This window comes from Protopterus annectens, chromosome 9.part0, assembly GCF_019279795.1.
Source record: "Protopterus annectens isolate FY-2018-M chromosome 9.part0, PAN1.0, whole genome shotgun sequence".
NCBI lineage: Eukaryota > Metazoa > Chordata > Ceratodontiformes > Protopteridae > Protopterus > Protopterus annectens.
The window spans coordinates 748,810,494-748,828,608 of NC_056743.1; the positions used below are offsets into that span (position 1 = coordinate 748,810,494).

Consider the following 18,115-nt stretch of genomic DNA (forward strand, 5'->3'; position numbering starts at 1 on the left):
TTCTCTCAAATAGCTACCAGAACCCAGTTATCCGCAAGGGAAATCCTGCAGGCTGTGGGGTTCATGGCATCTTGAATCCTACTCGCTTCATATGCCAGACTTCATATGAGGAAACTTCAGGGATACCTAAAAAGCCTTTGGTGTCAACACTCTCAAGACCTGGAAACTCTTATACCAATGATACCTTGCCTAAAGATAGATTTTCTTTGGGGGGCAGCAGCATGCTCCCACCGCCCGCCTCCCAGACCCTCACCACAGACACATCAGACTATGCTTGGGGTGCACACCTGGATGGCAGGTGCATACAGGGCCAATGAAGCCCACAGCAAATACATCTGCACATCAACCAAAAAGAGATGTTAAGCTGTCCAGCACGCACTGACAGCTTTCAGGCCCCTTCCCTCCCCAGGGGGCTCTCCTGTTCAAAACAGACAACACCACTGTGATGTGGTATATCAACAAGTAGGGAGGGACTCACGCCTACCCTCTATGCAGGCTCGCCATGACCCTTTGTGCCACAGCCTCAGCCATGCAGCTACACCTGTTAGCACAATTCCTGCCAGGCTCACTAAACACTCTGGCAGACAACTTAAGCAGAAATCGTCTGGACCCACATGAGTGGCAGCTAGACCAAAGAACCTTCACCCCGAAGGTCGGCCTCTTTGCTTTCCAATCCAACCATCAGCTCAGCAGGTTCTGCACCAGGGAGCGTCACTACAGGGCCTGGAAAATGTATGCCCTATCCTTCCCCTGGGTCAACCTCTCGTTCTATGCATTTCCCCCTCTATCTCTCATTACCAGGGTACTGCTCAAAGTAAGAGAGAAAAAAACAAGGGCAGTTCTGATTGCTCCAGACTGGCCTCGCCAGCACTGGTACCCACTGCTGTGCAGCCTGTCCCTGCTGCCACCATGGCATCTCCCTCAGACCCAAACCCTCCTGACCCAGAAGGAAGGAGAATTCATGCATCCCCTTTTGCAGTCCCTCAGTTTGGCAGCCTGGCTTATCCCCTGACCACTGATCAAGCTGACAATCTCAGTAAACAGGTCATTGATGTTACATGTGATGCTAGACGCCCTAAGCACGAGAAATTCTGATGCTGACAAATGGAAAAGGTTCTGCACCTGGATTCAGGCTAAGGGAGCCAATACGGCACAGCCCTCCCTACCTCTCATCCTGGATTTACCTAGCTGACCTGCTTCACAGTGGTCTCTCCTTTTCCTCTGTTAAAATTCATGCCCCTGCTATCTCTGCTCATTTCAACACTGAGCACCCTCTTTTCTCACACCCTTTCATCAAACAGTTCCTATGAGGGACTAGCAACTTGAGGCCACCCAGAAGAGCACCTACCTTAGCTTGGGACCTAAACTTTATGTTGGAAAAGCTCAGTCTTCCCCTTTTAAACCAGCATCCTCAGCAGAGTTAGTTTCTCTCCTGGAAGACAGCCCTGCTACTGGCCATCACTTCAGCCAGAAGAGTATCCGGGCTACAGGCACTCATGGCTGTAGAACCCTTCATTATCTTCCATGCTGACAGGGTGTCCCTCAGGACTAACCCATCCTTCATGCCCAAAGTGGTGTCCAGTGTGGCTCTCAACCAATCCATTCATTTGCCCACCTTTTTCCCTAACCCACAAAACAAGGGGGAAAGGATCCTGTACTCTCTAGATCACAGACAGCTCAGATTCTACCTAGACAGGACTAAATCATTCAGAAAGACTTCAATTGCTAGGCAGCTTTACTGCAAGGGCAGAGGGCAAAGCCATATCCAAACAAACCATTTCCAAATGGATAGCACACTGCATCCATTTCTGTTACAGGCAACATGGCAAGTCTACCCCTAAGGGGGTCAGGACTAACTCTACCAGAGCAGCCTCCACCTCTGCAGCTTTCCTCAGAGGAGTCCTTACCAGGGACATCCTGGAGAGTGCCACATGGGCATCTGTTCACACCTTCACCAAGCATTACCACCTGCATATCTTCTCCAAATCCAGGGCAGGCTTTGCCACTGCAGTCTTGCAGGGCATCCTAGCCAGCTTTTAGTCTTTTTATCTGCCTCTACCCTTCTCCTCAACTTTGGGAATCAACCCAAATGTGTGATGACTGCAACAGTGAAACACGAAGAACATAGTACAGTTGTGTACACTTACCATAATTGTAGATGTCTGAGTGTATTCACTGTTGCAGTCCTGGTTTCCCTCCCTCCATCCCCCTTTTCTTCTCTCTCACCCTACAAGGAACTTTTGGTATTTACTTTCTACTGGTGGGGTTCTTCCACCATATCCTGGCTCCAGCTTGGGGGCTCCTGATGATTAGGGCAAGAAAAACTCATGTCATGGCATCAGCTGCCTTACTTTATACTACTGACGACCTGACATCCTGAAGCGACAGCAACCAACGCAGAAATACTAAGCCTCTGGTATTCGGGCTGGCCAAGGGCTTCCCTGGCAGGGATAACCCAGATGTGATGACTGCAACAGTGAATACACTCGAACATCTACATTCATGGTAAGTGTACACAACTGTACATTCTGTTGTTGGGCAGATAAGTTCCCTTCAGGAAAAATCATCCACTTTACTTTTTTTCTCATGGAAAAGAGCTTTTAAGCTGAGAAAATGTGTTTGTGGACTGTCTAATGATTTTTATGCACTTTTAAAGTGGAGTGTACTTTTTTTTTTTTTTTCTTTTCTGCTAAAACTCTGTTTTTCTGCATAGGAACTGTTGATATTGTACTGCTTGGGGCTGGGGAAAATGTTTAAAGTGCTTCCAAAAGTCACCTCACTGCGAGAAAGTTCTTGCAAGCCCTAGGATACATGGCATCTTGCATCCTTCGTATCCCTCTCGCCAGGCTTTACATGAGAAAACTTTAGTGGTATTTAAAGAACCTTTGGTGTCAGCGCACTCAGTCCCTAGAGACTACTCTCCCTCTGATCCCATGTATAAGGGACGAATTTCTCTGGTGGGCAGAGGCCTCTGCCATGAGTAAGGGTCTTCCCTTCATACTTCTCCCTTCCAGACAGAAAATCACCACCGATGCCTCAGACATTGCTTGGGGCGCTCACGTAGCAGGCAGGTGTAACCAAGGCCTTTGGAATGCCTAGCAACTTCACTTGCACATCAGCCAGAAAGAAATGATGGCAGTGCAAAAGGCTCTGACTTTCTTCCAACCCCATCTCAGGCCAGGGGTCCTCCTTATAAAAAGACACCACAGTAATGTGGTACATCAACAGGCAGGAAAGCACCCAATCTTAACCCCTGTGCAGGTTAGCCATGAGTCTCTGGCTTACAACCACCTCCATGTGGCTCCACCTAATTGCCCAATACTTACCAGGGATCAACAGCACACTGGCAGACCACCTAAGCAGAAACTTACTGGACCCCCATGAATGGCAGCTCCTCAGAGAAATCTTTCTACAAATCACCCAGGAGTTGGGGACCCCAGAAGTGGGCCTCTTTGCCTCGCACATCAATTATCAGCTGCCCAAGTTCTGTACCAGCGAGTATCACCTCCTAGCATGGAAGGTGGATGCCTTGACCTTCCCCTGGAGCTCCCTCTTTGTGTATGCATACCCTCCTCTGCCCCTTATTCCCAAGGTTCTGATCAAAATAAGAGAGGAGAGACCAAAGGCCATCCTCATTCCTCCAGATTGGCCCAGACAGCATTGGTACTCCTTATTACGCAGTCTGACCTTACAGCCCCCAAAGCTGTATCCTCTGTCAGACCTCTTGACCCAGGATTTCTGTTTTTGCCAGCAGATTGTTTCAGACAATTGGGCCCTAAATGTGATCCATTTAGGCTACATGGCAATGCAAGGGCCTGCCTTTCTTTCTAGAGATTCCTTCTTATCCATCACACCAAATTCTTCACTCTCCTACGATACATGCTGTTTCAATGAGTAAGAGCTGATGTCTGTTTCCGATTCAATGTTTGTGTTGGCGTTTCTAACCAGATCCAACCTTAGCACCTTCCAGACCTGTGGATCCAAGATTGACTATTTCCTTAACCATAATTTTCTCCTTCTGCATAAAATACCTTGGATTTTGTTTGCTGCCTGTTCCAGCCAGACATGTTATCCGAGAACTCTCGTATTTCAGTCACGTTAATTGAATGTTTATTTGCTAATTTCCTTCTTGACGCCTCCTTTTAGATATAGTGTAGTGTTATGGTGTTAGGATAGTGTTAGATTAGGTTTAGGTAGATTGGTAGTGTTAAGTTGTTTTATACTGTATAGTATGAACTTTCTGGTTGCTGCTAGTACTACTTTATAATTTAGCCTAATATTTCTTTATGTTTTGTAGTAGAAAATTAATAGGACAGTTTTCTTGTCATAGAAGTGGTTTAGATTGTAGTTTACGTGTGTGTGTCTGTGTGTGTAGATCGTCAAAATAATGAATTACCATAACGTTGAGTTGGAAAATGGCGAGACAGAAACGACAAAAGTTTACATTCATGGACATCCAGATCATCATAAGTTTTTACCACGAAAGGAGTCAGTTGGTCAGTGTGGTGAACTTTGCCCTTTTCTCCAGAGTAGTGCGATCTCAGAGTTGGTATATTTATTGGGGGGGGACTATTTTCTTCAGTTTATTTTTAAAGCTTCGTTGCCCAATTGTTTATTTACCAGGGGAAAATTTACGATGAGCCATACGTTTGTGAATATAAACTTTCATTTCCGTCTCACCGTTTTGCAACTAATATGATAATTCGTTATTTTGACATAGCTCCATATACACATACGCACGCGCACACCAGTTTAGTCATATATGTTATAATTTTTTTTATATCAAACAAATCGGGATTCAAAAAGTGTTCAGCCTGTGGACACAGGATCGTTCCTCAAGACCCCCATTTCCTGTGTGTATATTGTTTAGGTGCTGCTCACCTTCAGGCAAATTGTGATATTTGTGCTGCCTTTGGTTCTAGAGATATACTTGATAGGAGGGAAAAATTAAGGGTTTGCTTCTCCCACACATACAGGGTCTTCAACATCCACAGTGTCTTCTGAATCAGTACCTCCATCTGCTTTTCCCAGTGCTAAGAAGAGGAAGGCAAAAGAAAGGACAAGTCTAAAGAAAAACACAGAAGTCTTTAGAGATAAAGACTTGAATATAAGACATCAGAAAAGAACTCAAAAAGTCAAGAAAAAGGTTCCCAGATCCATCCAGTTTATTGGATCCAATACCAAAAGCTACCCGTGATTCTTGTCCATGCTCCCACCCCTAGAGCTACTTTTTCTCTGGATCCAATGAGCCCTCTGCTTCATTCACTAATCCTACAAGACAAGCTACCTTCTAGACCCTGTCGATTTGCTTCCTCATCAAGGTTGAGAAGATCCACCAGAAGTCTTAGGAAATGGATATTGACGTTATGAGGAAATTTTTGAGAAGACAAATCCAACTGGGAGTCCCTCTGGTACCATCCCCAAGAGAAAGTCCGGATACCGGCCGATCACCCCAGTCACACTTCACTCGATACCAGTCCAGTATTCGGATCAGGTTCTCAAGACTCTTAACCCTTTTGATGTACTGCAGTCTGATCTGACAGTCCAGGGGACTTTGGCTTTGACGACATCCCTTATTCTCTCGGCTTCAATGTTATCGGATCAAGATTAGTCTGAGAGCTGAAACGTCAGTGTTGGAGCGCCAGCGGTGGAGTCAACCCCTAAGTTTTCTTGAGCTTTTTCTTCTACTTGGTGCCCCTGCACTTTGACAGCTTGGGTCCAAGGTCCTCCTCGTTGCCAGTCTCCATTGGAGCACTGAGGCTTCCAAAGTCATTTGACAGAGAATGTGCTTTCTCAACACCAATTATGACATTGGCTTTCAAGGCTGTGGAAAGGGCCTTGGCTGGTCCAGGCAGCAGGTGCATGCACCAAGTTTAGATCTGTCCCAACACACAATGAAACACGTTTCTTATGCCCTTCATTCAGGTCAACAGAAGCAGTCAGAACCCATAGGCTTCAAGACAGCTTGACACTCAAGCTCCCAGTCTGATTCTAATCTGTCTACACTGGAATCCCGGCGATATCTTCCAAGGAAGCAGATGTACAAGCGGAAGCACTTAGACTTCTCTTCTGAGTCAGTCATTGAGGACATAGATTTGGATGAGGGCGAATGTTCTCTCTGATTCCCCAGGAAGACGTCATGTTTGAGGACATCCTAGAATTGATGAAGCAGAAGGGAGGATGGTCCACCAAAACTCCTTCTCCAGATGAGTCTGTCTTTCTTTTTAGCTTTTGGGTCTGGATCATCTGCATCTTGGATGGTTCCCCTTCCAGATGCACTCCTAGATATTTTGGCACAGAGGGCATAGAAGAGCCCTGATATTACAGAGCCAATTCCTTTAACAAATTAGAATTTCAGCAGCAGCAAACAATAGGAAGCATTGGTCAAAAGGAGCCCAAATAGACACCACTAATAAAGAAATTTCTGAGTGTTTGTCTGCCCATTCCCCTGACAGAGTCCCAAGGACTTAGAACAGTTTAGGAAAACGGACTTGTGCTTCAGCAACCTTTGCTCTCAGAGCACTGAATTACTTTAATCACTTGACACATTTCCTGAGGGACTTGATCAATGAGCTGTCTTTCTTTCAGGTAACTTGCTCTCATGTTCGTAAGCAGGGGACACCTAAATGTCTACCCTACAATCTACATCTAATGTTGCTATGCACAAGAGTAGCTGGTACAGGAATTATCATGCGTCAACATGTCTGGATGCAGCTAAGTGATTTTTGTGGACAGTTTCAAGACATCTTTTATCAATGCCCCTTTTTACGATGCCACATTTTTTAGACTGAAAGGTAGAGACACTTAACAGAAGTAAACAAGGCTGTAAGAATGTGTCTACTGTAGGAATACTTTTATCCACTCCACAGGGATCTTATTTCAGGAATGAAAGGGGTTGTAAGAAAATGTGGTTCAGGAAATTACAAAGTTTTCCCCATAACACTCCTGAGGCTAGAGGCAGAGGGGGAGGCATCTCAAATGGACATCGAACCTGCGTCTGACTGCAGAATCACGGTTTCCGTAGTCCATTCACTAAGAAATCCTACAAGTGTCCCTGAAGAGTTATCCAGCTGCAGCACTCTGGCGGCATTCGGGGGGAGGGGGTGCTTAACTTTACAGCCACATGCCTGGCAAATCATTAATTCTGAATCATGGATATTAAGGATACTCACCAGAGGCAATAGCATATCCATCTAATGTCGTTTTCATTCTTACTGAACGAATGGGTTATGGATCTGATCCTTGGATCCAGCTTGACCACATACTGAAGACTTTGGATCCAACTCTCGAGCTCCTGCCTCTAACCATAATATCCTAGTCCCTATTGCCAATGCCTCAGATCTCATTTGCTGCCATCGGGCTCAGACGTACAGTCCTTCTCTCGAACATTTTGTCAAGTATTTCACCTTTTTATTGTAAGTGAAGGTTTAGCTTTATTATCTAAAATTTCCAAGTTCTATTACTACAGTCTTCCTCTTAGTTTTTGGTTCCGTTTCCTATGTCAGGAGAGTAGTTGCAATGTTTTTATAGTAATTTCTTAAGTTACCATAGTTGGTAAATTTTTCTTTTCATACTCATTCTGTCATTCCTACCCTTTTTACAGGGTGAATTTTTATTACCATTGCTGGTAATTTTTTTTTTCTTTCTGTAATTTTTTCTTTAAAAAAAAATCCTGCTTTTTTTATTTCTCTGTCATCCTTTCCTGTAACTCATAAGTGACAAGCCAACAGGGTTTAAAAAATGCACCTCTTGTGGGCATAAAATCCCTAACTGGAATGCCCACAAGGACTGCATATATTGTCATGGAGCAGCTTATCTGAACACTAGCTACTCAATATATGCAGCTATCAATGTAAAGGCTTTAGCTGACAGATGCAGTAAACATCCCTAAGGGTCTGCTGCTTCCTTCAACTTCATCTTCAGGGCCTCAAAGCCCCCAGTGAAACCTCTAAAGTTCATTCAGAGGATAGGAAGGAGGCACTGCCGAAGTCTCCCAAGACTTCTTCAGAACTTCCTCCTAAAGTTTTAAAAATATCAGTTCTGACTTATTTGGACTTGAAAGTACCACTTCAGATACAAAATCTTCAAATCCTAAAACACTGGATCTGATTATTATGTCAGCAAGCGCTATAGCTCAGGTTATGGATTCCCAAACCCTCTGATCCAAAACCTAGTACATCATACAGTCCCAGAGTTTATTCATTAGAGTTTCTTTTAGATCCGATCTCCCTTAGGCTCCATTGCCTTTTATGCAAACTTCCAAAAATACATTCTAGGCCCCCCCCCCCCCATTCAACCACATCATCCACCAGGTTCTTCAGAAGTCTTTCCGAAGTGGACATGGATAGGATAATGTGAAAATTCCTCAGAGCTCAGATCCAGATGGGGCTCATCTCGGCTCCATCCCCTTTTAGATCCATGAGTTTTCCAGCCACAACTCACACAGTGCTATCTCCTTCCTTTAGAGATCCTTAATCAGGTGGTTGGTCCACTGACAGTCCTTCTCCAGAGGAGTCAGTATTTCTGCAGGCTTTTGGTGCTGTCCCATCTACGTTTTGGGCAACTCTCCCCAGCTCTTGAGCTCATTGCCCTAGTCCCTTGCTGGGCGTGGAAGGAGCCAGATTCCATTGAAACTATCCTGCATCAACTGGGCAAGTTTTTAGCCCTGCCAAAGGATAAACTCCACTGGAGCAAAGGAATCCTTTTCAATGTAATGGCTGTGGCAGCAGCCACCAAAAAGGACCTAGGACAGAAGAGCACCTCTGTCCACCCCCTCTAACAGCGAGTCTAGGGCACTGGACAGATTTGGGAAGTATGTATTTGCTACAGACACCTTCACCCTGAGGTCCCTGAACTATCTGGCACACTTTTTACAAGGCTTCAGAGAGATTTGCCAAAAGAACTATCAAACTGTCTGAGTCCATCCATCATCTCAGCTGGCTACTGTTGTCAATTTCTAATGCATTCATGAGGTTAATCCCTCTTGCAGCAAATGTACCTTGTGCTGCTGATTCAGGCATTGCCATAAAGAGACATGACTGGATTTGGCTATGCAACTTTGAAGAGCCTTTCAAGTCCACTGTTATCAATGCTCCTTGTGATGGAAAATCATTGTTTGGCCCTTGTATAAAATAAATGCTTACCAGCAGTGAACAAGAAAGAAAGACTTGGTCTGCTGTAAGAATTACATTTTCTGCGCTTAATGAACTTTTTCAAGGAATCGGAGAGGTGACAAGAAAATGTGGTTTCATAAATACCATGGAACTTTCCAGGACTCATGTGGAGACAAATCCTTCAGAAGCAGAGGGGGAGTTTTCCAGAAGACGCCACCCTTGTGGCAGAGGAGTCCTACAAAATCAGGGTTCCTGAGATTCCTTTCCAGATAGACCCTTTTAATGCCCCTGAAGTGCTGCCTGACTGCCCACCTCTGTTGGCAGTCTGAGGACATTTGTACTTGTGCCCAGAAGCCTGGGCTGCTATAACAAAGGATATGTGGGTGCTAAAAATAATATCCAGAAGTTACTACATATCCTTTTCCCAGATTCCATTTTCCAGAAGAAAGAAGATGCTCTTCATGTTTCACTATTGCAGTCATTACATTTGGGTTATCCCTGCCAGGGTAGCCCTTGGCCGTCCCGAATACCAGAGGCTTAGTATTTCCGCGTCGATTGATGTTGCTTCAGGACTCGTCAGTTTGTCAGTAGTATAACGTAAGGGAGCTCATGCCAGTACATCAGTCTTTCTTGCCGCAAAGCCCAAAGCAGAAGCAGTTCACATGAGTGCCAGTCGGCTGCTACCGGAGTTTCATCTTCTGAATTGAAGCTGAAGTCTTCTAAAGCGGAGTATCCCATTGGGGATCCTTTTTTCTTGCACTAACCGATATCAGAAAAAGTTAACAATTGTCTCACCTGTGGAAAGCAAGTATCACACAGAGACTTTCATTCTTACTGCTTCACTTGCTTAGGCCCAGACCATGACATCCCCCGCTAATGCATTTGAGCTTTTTTCAATGCCAGAACTATACATAGACAGGCCCTTATTGTAGCTAGATATTTTTGATTACAGTCCTCGAATTTTGATATGGCTTCGCTAAGCCATCCAACAGCAGATCTTCCGAAAAAACATAAGGATAAACACAGAGACAGACCGGACAGGTCCAAACCTACCGACGCTTCCGTTAAGCTACTCGTCAGTTCTCCGGTCCTCAGTGAGGCAGTTTCGCAGCCCCTGATGGCTGCTTCTGTGGATTCGCAAGCCGCTTCCAAGACCCTTTCGGAGTCCAGTATGCCGCAAAACTCTTCTTTAACTAAGGATCCTGTGGTTGTCTTTCCCTTGGATGGCTCCGGAGCTGCCGAGCAGGCACTGGCTTCCGAGGAAGTACTTCGCACTACCAATTCTCGACACAAACCGACTTCTTTCACGTCTACCGTTCTTTTGAAAACTACCAAGTTTCTAAGGCCCAGGGTATGAACCACACCCAAGAAACCGATGACCCAATCTCAGGCACCTGCCTCCTTGCCTCAGTCTCAAATGCTTAAAATGGCGGAAGACATTATCGTGCTCATCAGGGGAGAAGCCAAGCTACCCCTTCCAAAAGAAAGAGATCTGTCCCCACTAGTTTTGTCTGAACAGGAGTCTGAGGACTCTGATGCATCTGAATATGAAGACATGCAACCCCTCTCTCTGCTTATGAGGATTCTGGTCCAGAGGATTCCATTCCTTCAGCCCCCCCCCCCCCCAAGGACTTTTCCCTTGGGGAAACCCTTCATACTTGGAGCATTTCCAGTGGGAATGTCAGGACTACCCTCAGTCTAAAAAGAGACTCAGGGAATTCTTAGATCTTCCACAGCACAGTTCCCTGGCCATTCCCCCCAGCCCTGGATGTTTTGGACGATGTTTTCCTGGATTCCAGTTTGACTTCTGACACCCTCCCTCCGGCACCCAGAAAACCTGACTGGTATTACAGAGTCCCTGACTCACAAGTTTCTTTTCAAAAATCCTACTGCTGACCCTGAGGTAATTTCTCAAGGGCCTAAAGGAATTAAAATAACCTCTACTAAGAACCCCACCCCCTCAGATAGGGATTCCCGAGCACTAGACAGAGGGGTTAAAAAAGTATACACCTCTGCTACTCTTGCTATCAGAGCACTAAATTGCCAGTTCCATATGCTAAATTTTCAGCAACATACCGTGGAACTCCTCAAACAAAAAGTGTCTTTTCCTGCTTGTGCAGAATCTAAAGAATTACAAGTGTTAATGCATTCTGCAAGTCAAGTAACCAAGCACACACCTTACACTGTGGATGTTAAGTTGTCAATCTCGCCTTCATTCTTGCTGGATGGGTTTGGAGCCGATCCTCGGCTCCGACTCGGCACTTGCTTTAGCTTGAGAACTCCTTTTACCAGCTCGAGGCAACCCTATATCCCATGATGCAAGGCGGAACTACCTCAGATCTCGTTTGCCGCTTAGCGAAAGAGGTCTCCTTTACCAGCAGAGGTAAGTGAATTTCTTGTTAAAGAAAAGAGAAGCTTAGTTAGGGTTTTATTTCCCCTTGTATCCACATTTATAGTCTGTAGTGAGTTACAGCCCACCCTATTCCCTTGTTTTTCAAACTTTATAATCTTTTTATAACCTTTAGTGTAAAGTTTTTAGTTAGGCCTAAAACACCATTGGTTAATCCCTTCCTGTGTGTTGTGTGTTAGGGGATTAATTTTGTGTGTTTGTTGGGGTTTGTGTGTGTTACTTCCTCCTAGGATATGTCTAGGGAAGGCAAGGTCTCAGGCTTCAAGAAGTGTGACTCGTGCTGTCAGAAAATGTCTCTGACAGACGGTCACACTTCTTGTGTTTATTGCCTGGGGCCTTTGCACCTGCAGGACTCCTGTGATTTGTGTCACTCTTTTAGCCAGAGAGTCCTGCAGGAAAGGAGGAATAAGCTTATCCTCCGTGGCTTACTTAAGCCAGAAGGTTCTCCCTCTAAAGCAGGGTCTGGGAAACCTTCTAAGCCACCGAAGGCTCAGGCTTCAGTATCCAAGCCTCCTCCGGTGGCTCCGGCTCCGTCTGAGCCGAGATCGGCTCTGACTGGAACCGATGTATCTACCATAAAAGTAGTGGGTTCGGTGCCGGCTGGTTCCGATACCTTGTCTACTGTGGCCTTGTCGGCTCCGGCTGGAGCCGACACCTTATCCAGCATCGGAGCCGAGAAACCTTCGGCTCCATCTGGAGTTCAGGGGACTTCGGCTCCGATGGCTTCGTCCCGAAAGAGATCTCGGTCCCCTTCGTTACTGAGTATCCACTCGGCTCCGGGTCTCCTCTTTTGTCGGAGCGGAGCCATCGGAGCCGATCTTCGAGATCTTCCAGGCTGTCTGACCACGACTTGGAGAGGGTGGTAAGCAGGCTGTTGAAGTCTCAGGCACTGGCCCAAATGCTCCATAGCCCGTCTCAACAGACTTCGGCTATAGCCTCACCCCTTGAACTTCCTCCTCCGACTCCACACCAGAGTTCGGAGCCGGAGCTTCTCAGGACAGCGACTGTTTCGGTGCCGGAGCCGATACATCCTTCGGCTCCGATCTCCTCCTTGAGACCTTCCTTGGAGGGATCCGGTCGTCTGGTTTCCCTTGTCGGCTCCGAGGGGGCTAGTGGCATCGGACCCTTGTCCGACCCCGCTCTCCCTCTCGGGGCTTCGGCTTTGGTAAGCTCGGCGCCGACATCGGCCTCGGAGCCTTCCCTCTCAGTGGAGCCGGGAATTCCTGTTTCCTCGGAGCGGGGATATTCCGGCCTCCCGGGGAGGGGAGCCTTTGAGGTGATGAGGAGTGTCCTGGCCTCTGAGCCTGGTCAACGGTCCATCCCTCTAGCTCCTCCCTCATCAGTGCCTGCAGACGCCTCTTGCCAGCCTCTTGCTCTCAGGCCCAGGGATCCATCGCCCCAGGTTTCCCCATTGGGAATTTCCTCCTCTTCGAAGTTTCTCCTGATCCTGCAGGTGAACCCCTCGGAAGAGGGCGTAAGAGGAAACACACAGACTCCCGAGTCTACTACATCGGATACCGACTTAGATGAGTCGGAGGGTTCCCCGATCCCCCTCTGAGGATGTCTCTTTTCAGACATCCTTGAGCTCCTCAAACAGAGGGGAATTGGCCAGCCATTGATCCCTCCGAGGATGAGTCTGTATACCTGGAGGCTTTTGGATCCCGACCCTCCACCTCCTGGGTGTCTCCGCCTTTCGACCCACTTATGCAGGTAGTGGCTCGGAAGGCATGGGCGGCTCCAGATTCTGTGGAACCTGTCCCCAGGAGACCATCCAAATTCATCACGGCCCCTACGGACAAACAGTTCCTTTCCAAGGGTGTCTCTGTGGATGCTATGGTGGTGGCGGCAGCCACTAAGAAGGAACTGGCGGATCCTTCAGTACCTGTCCATCCTCCTAACAAGGATTCTAGGACCATGGACAGGTATGGAAAGCGGATGTTTTCTTCAGCGACCTTTGCTATGCGTTCGCTGAACTACCTTTGTCACTTCACCAGGCTTCAACGAGATATTCTCAAGGAACTGGATGAAGTAGTCCAGGATCCTTCTGCTGCTGGGGCTCAAGAAAAGATTGCCTCGCAGCTTGCGATCCTGAATTCCATATCTAACTCCTCCATGCGGCTCATATCCTATGCGGCCGATGGAGCGAGCAGGGCCGCAGGCACAGGAGTTGCTCTTAGACGCCAAGCCTGGATGCGGCTTTGTAATTTTATGGACCCCTTTAAGGCGTCCTTCACTAATACCCCTTTGATGGTTCGGCTTTGTTCGGACCTCAGGTGAAGGATACCTTGACCAGGTGTGAGCAGGACGGTAAAACTCTTTCTGCCGTTGGAGTCCAGTTTTCCACTCCTTCTAGACCATATCCCAAGGGTCAGAAGGGGGGGAAGATGTGGTTCCGTAAAGCCCAAGGAGCTACACGGACGCGTGGTCAGTTTACCCCCAGAGGCAGAGGGGTAACAATAATAGACGCCCTAGAGGCAGGGGGGGGTCCTCAGAACCAGGGCAACAGGGAGTCTCTTCCTGAGAAGCCCTTTCAGCATCCCTGATGTGTTGCCCGACTGTCCACCCTTGGAGGCAGTCGGGGGAAGGATTTTGCTGTACCCAGTAGCCTGGCAATCCCTATCTCAAGAGATGTGGGTACAGTCGATCATATCCGAGGGTTACAAAATCCCCTTCGAAAGGTTTCCTGTACCTCTACAATCTTTCCAGACATCTCACCCGGTCAAAGGGATTTGGCAGAACAGGAAGTTTCAAAGCTCCTAGAAAAAAGAGCCGTCCAGACTGTGCTGGCAGACCAGGTAGGATCCGGCGTCTACTCCAGATTCTTTTTGGTCCCCAAAAGGACGGGAGATTGGAGACCAATATTAGACCTGAGCAATCTAAACAGATTTGTCAAGAAGGCAAGATTCCGGATGGTCACGCTTCAGTCCATTCTGCCCTTTCTGGGCAAGGACAACTGGATGTGCTCTATAGACCTTCAGGATGCGTACTATCACATAAAGATTCACAGACGCTTCAGAAGGTTTCTCCGCTTTCGGCTAGGGACCAGTCATTACCAATTCAGAGCACTGCCCTTTGGCCTCACTTCAGCCCCAGAGTGTTTACCAAATGCATGGCAGTGGTCACAGCTCATCTGAGACGTCAAGGATTCCAGGTGTTTCCCTACTTGGACGACTGGCTCCTCTCCGCCACCACCAAGTGTCAGCTTCTTCAGTCCAGAGACTACACTCTACAGCTTTGCAGGAGTTTGGGAATTTCAGTAAATTTGAAAAATCTTCTCTGCTGCCTTGCCAATCTATCACCTTTATAGGCGCAGAATTAAACACCGTCAAAATGTTAGCCAGACTAACAGATCAAAGAATTCTGGACATCCAAAAATTCGTTCGGATTCTATTGCAGAGCAACAAGATCAAAGCCAGATTTATACTGAAGGTTCTAGGTCTTATGGCTGCGGCCATTGTTCTTCTACCACTGGCTCGCTTCCACATGCGTCTTCTGCAGTGGATGCTATTCACGCAGTGGTCGTACCACAGTCTTCCGATGAGGCACGAAATCTTAGTCACACAGTCGTGCAGAGCTCATCTAAATTGGTGGATATCTTCCCCTCTTCTTCATCAAGGCCGACCTTTTATTCCCCCTCCTCCAGTTGCCACAGTCACTACGGATGCCTCTCTGATCGGGTGGGGGGGCATTATCAGGGCAGGATGGTCCACGGGACGTGGCAACCCATAGAATACCATCTGCACATAAATGTCCTGGAGATGAGAGCAGTGCTTTTAACGTTGCAAGCCCTCAGCGACTTTCTTCCCACGGGGACTATTGCAGTACAAACGGACAACATGTCCGTGGTCTGGTACATCAACAAACAGGGCGAGACCAGGTCCTATCCGTTATGTCAAGAAGCTCTCAGACTTTGGCAATGGGCGATCTCCTCTCATCGGTTTCTGATAGCAACGCACATCCCCGGCAGGTCCAACCTATTGGCGGACAGGCTGAGCAGATCCATTCTGATGCCTCACGAGTGGTCTCTTAATCAATCTGTAGTGGATCAGATATTTCTGAAGTGGGGCACTCCTTGTTGCGATCTTTTTGCTACTCCTCAAAACAACAAGTGCCCCGATTTCTTCACTCTCTTTCCCCTACCAGGCCAACCCCTGAGAGACACTCTAACCCAGGATTGGCCCCGGGGACTTCTGTATGCTTTTCCTCCCTTTCCCTTGATTCCACAATTCATTCAGAAAGCCACCGTTTTGAGGGCCAAGTTGATCCTCATTGCCCCATATTGGCCTCGACAAATTTGGTTTCCGTCTCTGCATCGTCACCTTCTGGTGCAGCCCTGGCATCTGGACCCAGTTCCGAATCTCTTGATCCACCAGTCGGGTCAGCAGCACCGGGCCATTCATTCTCTCAACCTCACTGCTTGGTTGCTCCACTTCCTTCCCTAGCCAGGCTACCGATGATTTCTGATTCTGTCAGAGACATCTTAGTGTCTTCTTTAAAGTCGTCCACTAGGACTGTTTATGCTAGCAAGTGGCGACGTTTTTCTATTTGGGCAAATTCCAGAAAAATTGATCCCTTTACTGCTCCTGTACATTCTGTTTTAGATTTCCTGGCGGAGGTTTTTCATTCAGGATCCTCGTCATCTACAGTCAAAGTACAACTGGCTGCTATTTCCAAGTATCATGTTGGCTTGCATGACAATAACATTATGTCTCATAGATTGTGCAAGGCCTTTCTAAGAGGAGTTTTTCTCCTAAAACCACCTATAAAGCATCCTCCTCCCCAATGGGATCTAAACTTAATGTTGGCATCCTTGATACTACCTCCTTTCGAACCATCTGCTTCATGTTCTTTGAAGTTATTGACCTGGAAAACTATATTTTTACTGGCTGTCACTTCTGCAAGAAGGGTTTCCGAGATTCAAGCTCTCTGCATTCGTTCCCCTTATTTGTTTTTTCATAAGGACAGGGTATCTTTAAGAACGAACCCTTCCTTTCTCCCCAAAGTTGTGTCTCAAACCAATATTAACCAATCTATAGATCTACCAGTCTTTTTCCCAAACTATTCCGACAGAGCTGAACAGAAACTGCATTTTTTGGATGTCCATCGTCAGCTCAGGTACTATTTGCATAGAACTAAACAATTCAGAAAATCGGACCAATTATTTGTCTCCTATGCAGAAAACAGGATAGGTCTTCCAGTTTCTAAAGTGACCTTATCCAGATGGTTGACTTCCACCATTTCCTATGTGTACTCTCTCAGAGGCAAACAGCTATCTTCTAAACCAAAAGCACACTCAACCAGGAGTCTATCCACTTCTGCAGCCTTTCAGGATAGGCTACCTATTGATACCATTTGTGCAGCAGCTACTTGGGCCACGCCTCATACCTTTGTCTCTCATTACAAATTGGACTTGACTTCCAGAGATAGGGCCAGTTTTGGTTCCACAGTTCTCAAGAGTCTGTTCCATTGAGCCACCCGGGATACAGGTGCTAGGGACGCGGTCCCATCCAGCAAGAATGAAGGCGAGATTGACAACTTAACATTTAGAAGTTATGTACCTACCATAACGTTCCATGTTAGTTGTCTTCTCTCGCCTTCTTTCTTCGCCCTCCCTCCTTCCCCCTGGCCTGGACAGATCTTGAAAAGTTCCTATCAGGTTGTTTTCCTCCTGAGCCTTCATATGGGGACTTCTATTATGAATTTGTGTTCCTAATTATGTTAGGTTAGTCTTTAGCAGGGTAGGTTAGCTACCAAACGAGATCTGAGGTAGTTCCGCCTTGCATCATGGGATATAGGGTTGCCTCGAGCTGGTAAAAGGAGTTCTCAAGCTGCCGAGTCGGAGCCGAGGATCGGCTCCGAACCCATCCAGCAAGAAAGAAGGCGAGAGAAGACAACTAACATGGAACGTTATGGTAGGTACATAACTTCTAATTTTGATGCCCTAGAAGCTTCTTGCAAGGCAGCAGTCACTGGTTCTGTCCTTAGAAGGCATTCATGGCTAAAGGAACAGCCCTTGCCAGACCATGTTAAATCTAAATTGTTGGATGCACCCTTGCACAAAGACAGCTTGAGGCAGAGGAGGTCTTAAAAAAGATGGAAGAAAAAGCCACCCCCTACCATCCATTCCTAACCAAACAGAATCCTCCCAAACTTATTCCTCTTCTTTCTTACCTCTGCGTAGCAGGCGACATTCATCCCAACCCAGGACCAAACATTTCTGTAACAAACAACCCTAGCTCCAACAACAAATCCACCAGTAAATTCCTTAAATTCCTCACCATCAATGCCCAAAGCTTAGCAAATAAGTTTACCCTGTTTCATGCCTGACTCTATCATAATGTACCTGACATTGTAGCCATCTCTGAAACCTGGCTAAAACCACACATAACCGACTCCAAATCCCCCCCCCCCCCCCCCCCCCCCAGCTATCAATCTTTCCGATCCGACCACCTAAGTAAAAGAGGTGGTGGTATAGCTGTAATCTACTCCAGTCATTTGTCCATCACTCCTTACCCTAACCCTATCCCTTCCTTTAATAATGCTGAACTTGTAACTGGACTTCTAGAATTAAACTACCGTAAAAATATCTGCA

The 18,115-nt window shown here is 46.8% G+C and overlaps 1 protein-coding gene across 5 annotated transcripts in view; it reads left to right on the forward strand.

The window, feature by feature from the left end:
• Window positions 1-18,115, forward strand: part of LOC122811506 (AP-2 complex subunit alpha-2) — a 2,640,839-nt gene that overhangs the window by 2,288,749 nt on the left and 333,975 nt on the right. The gene's annotated exons all lie outside the window — the stretch shown is intronic.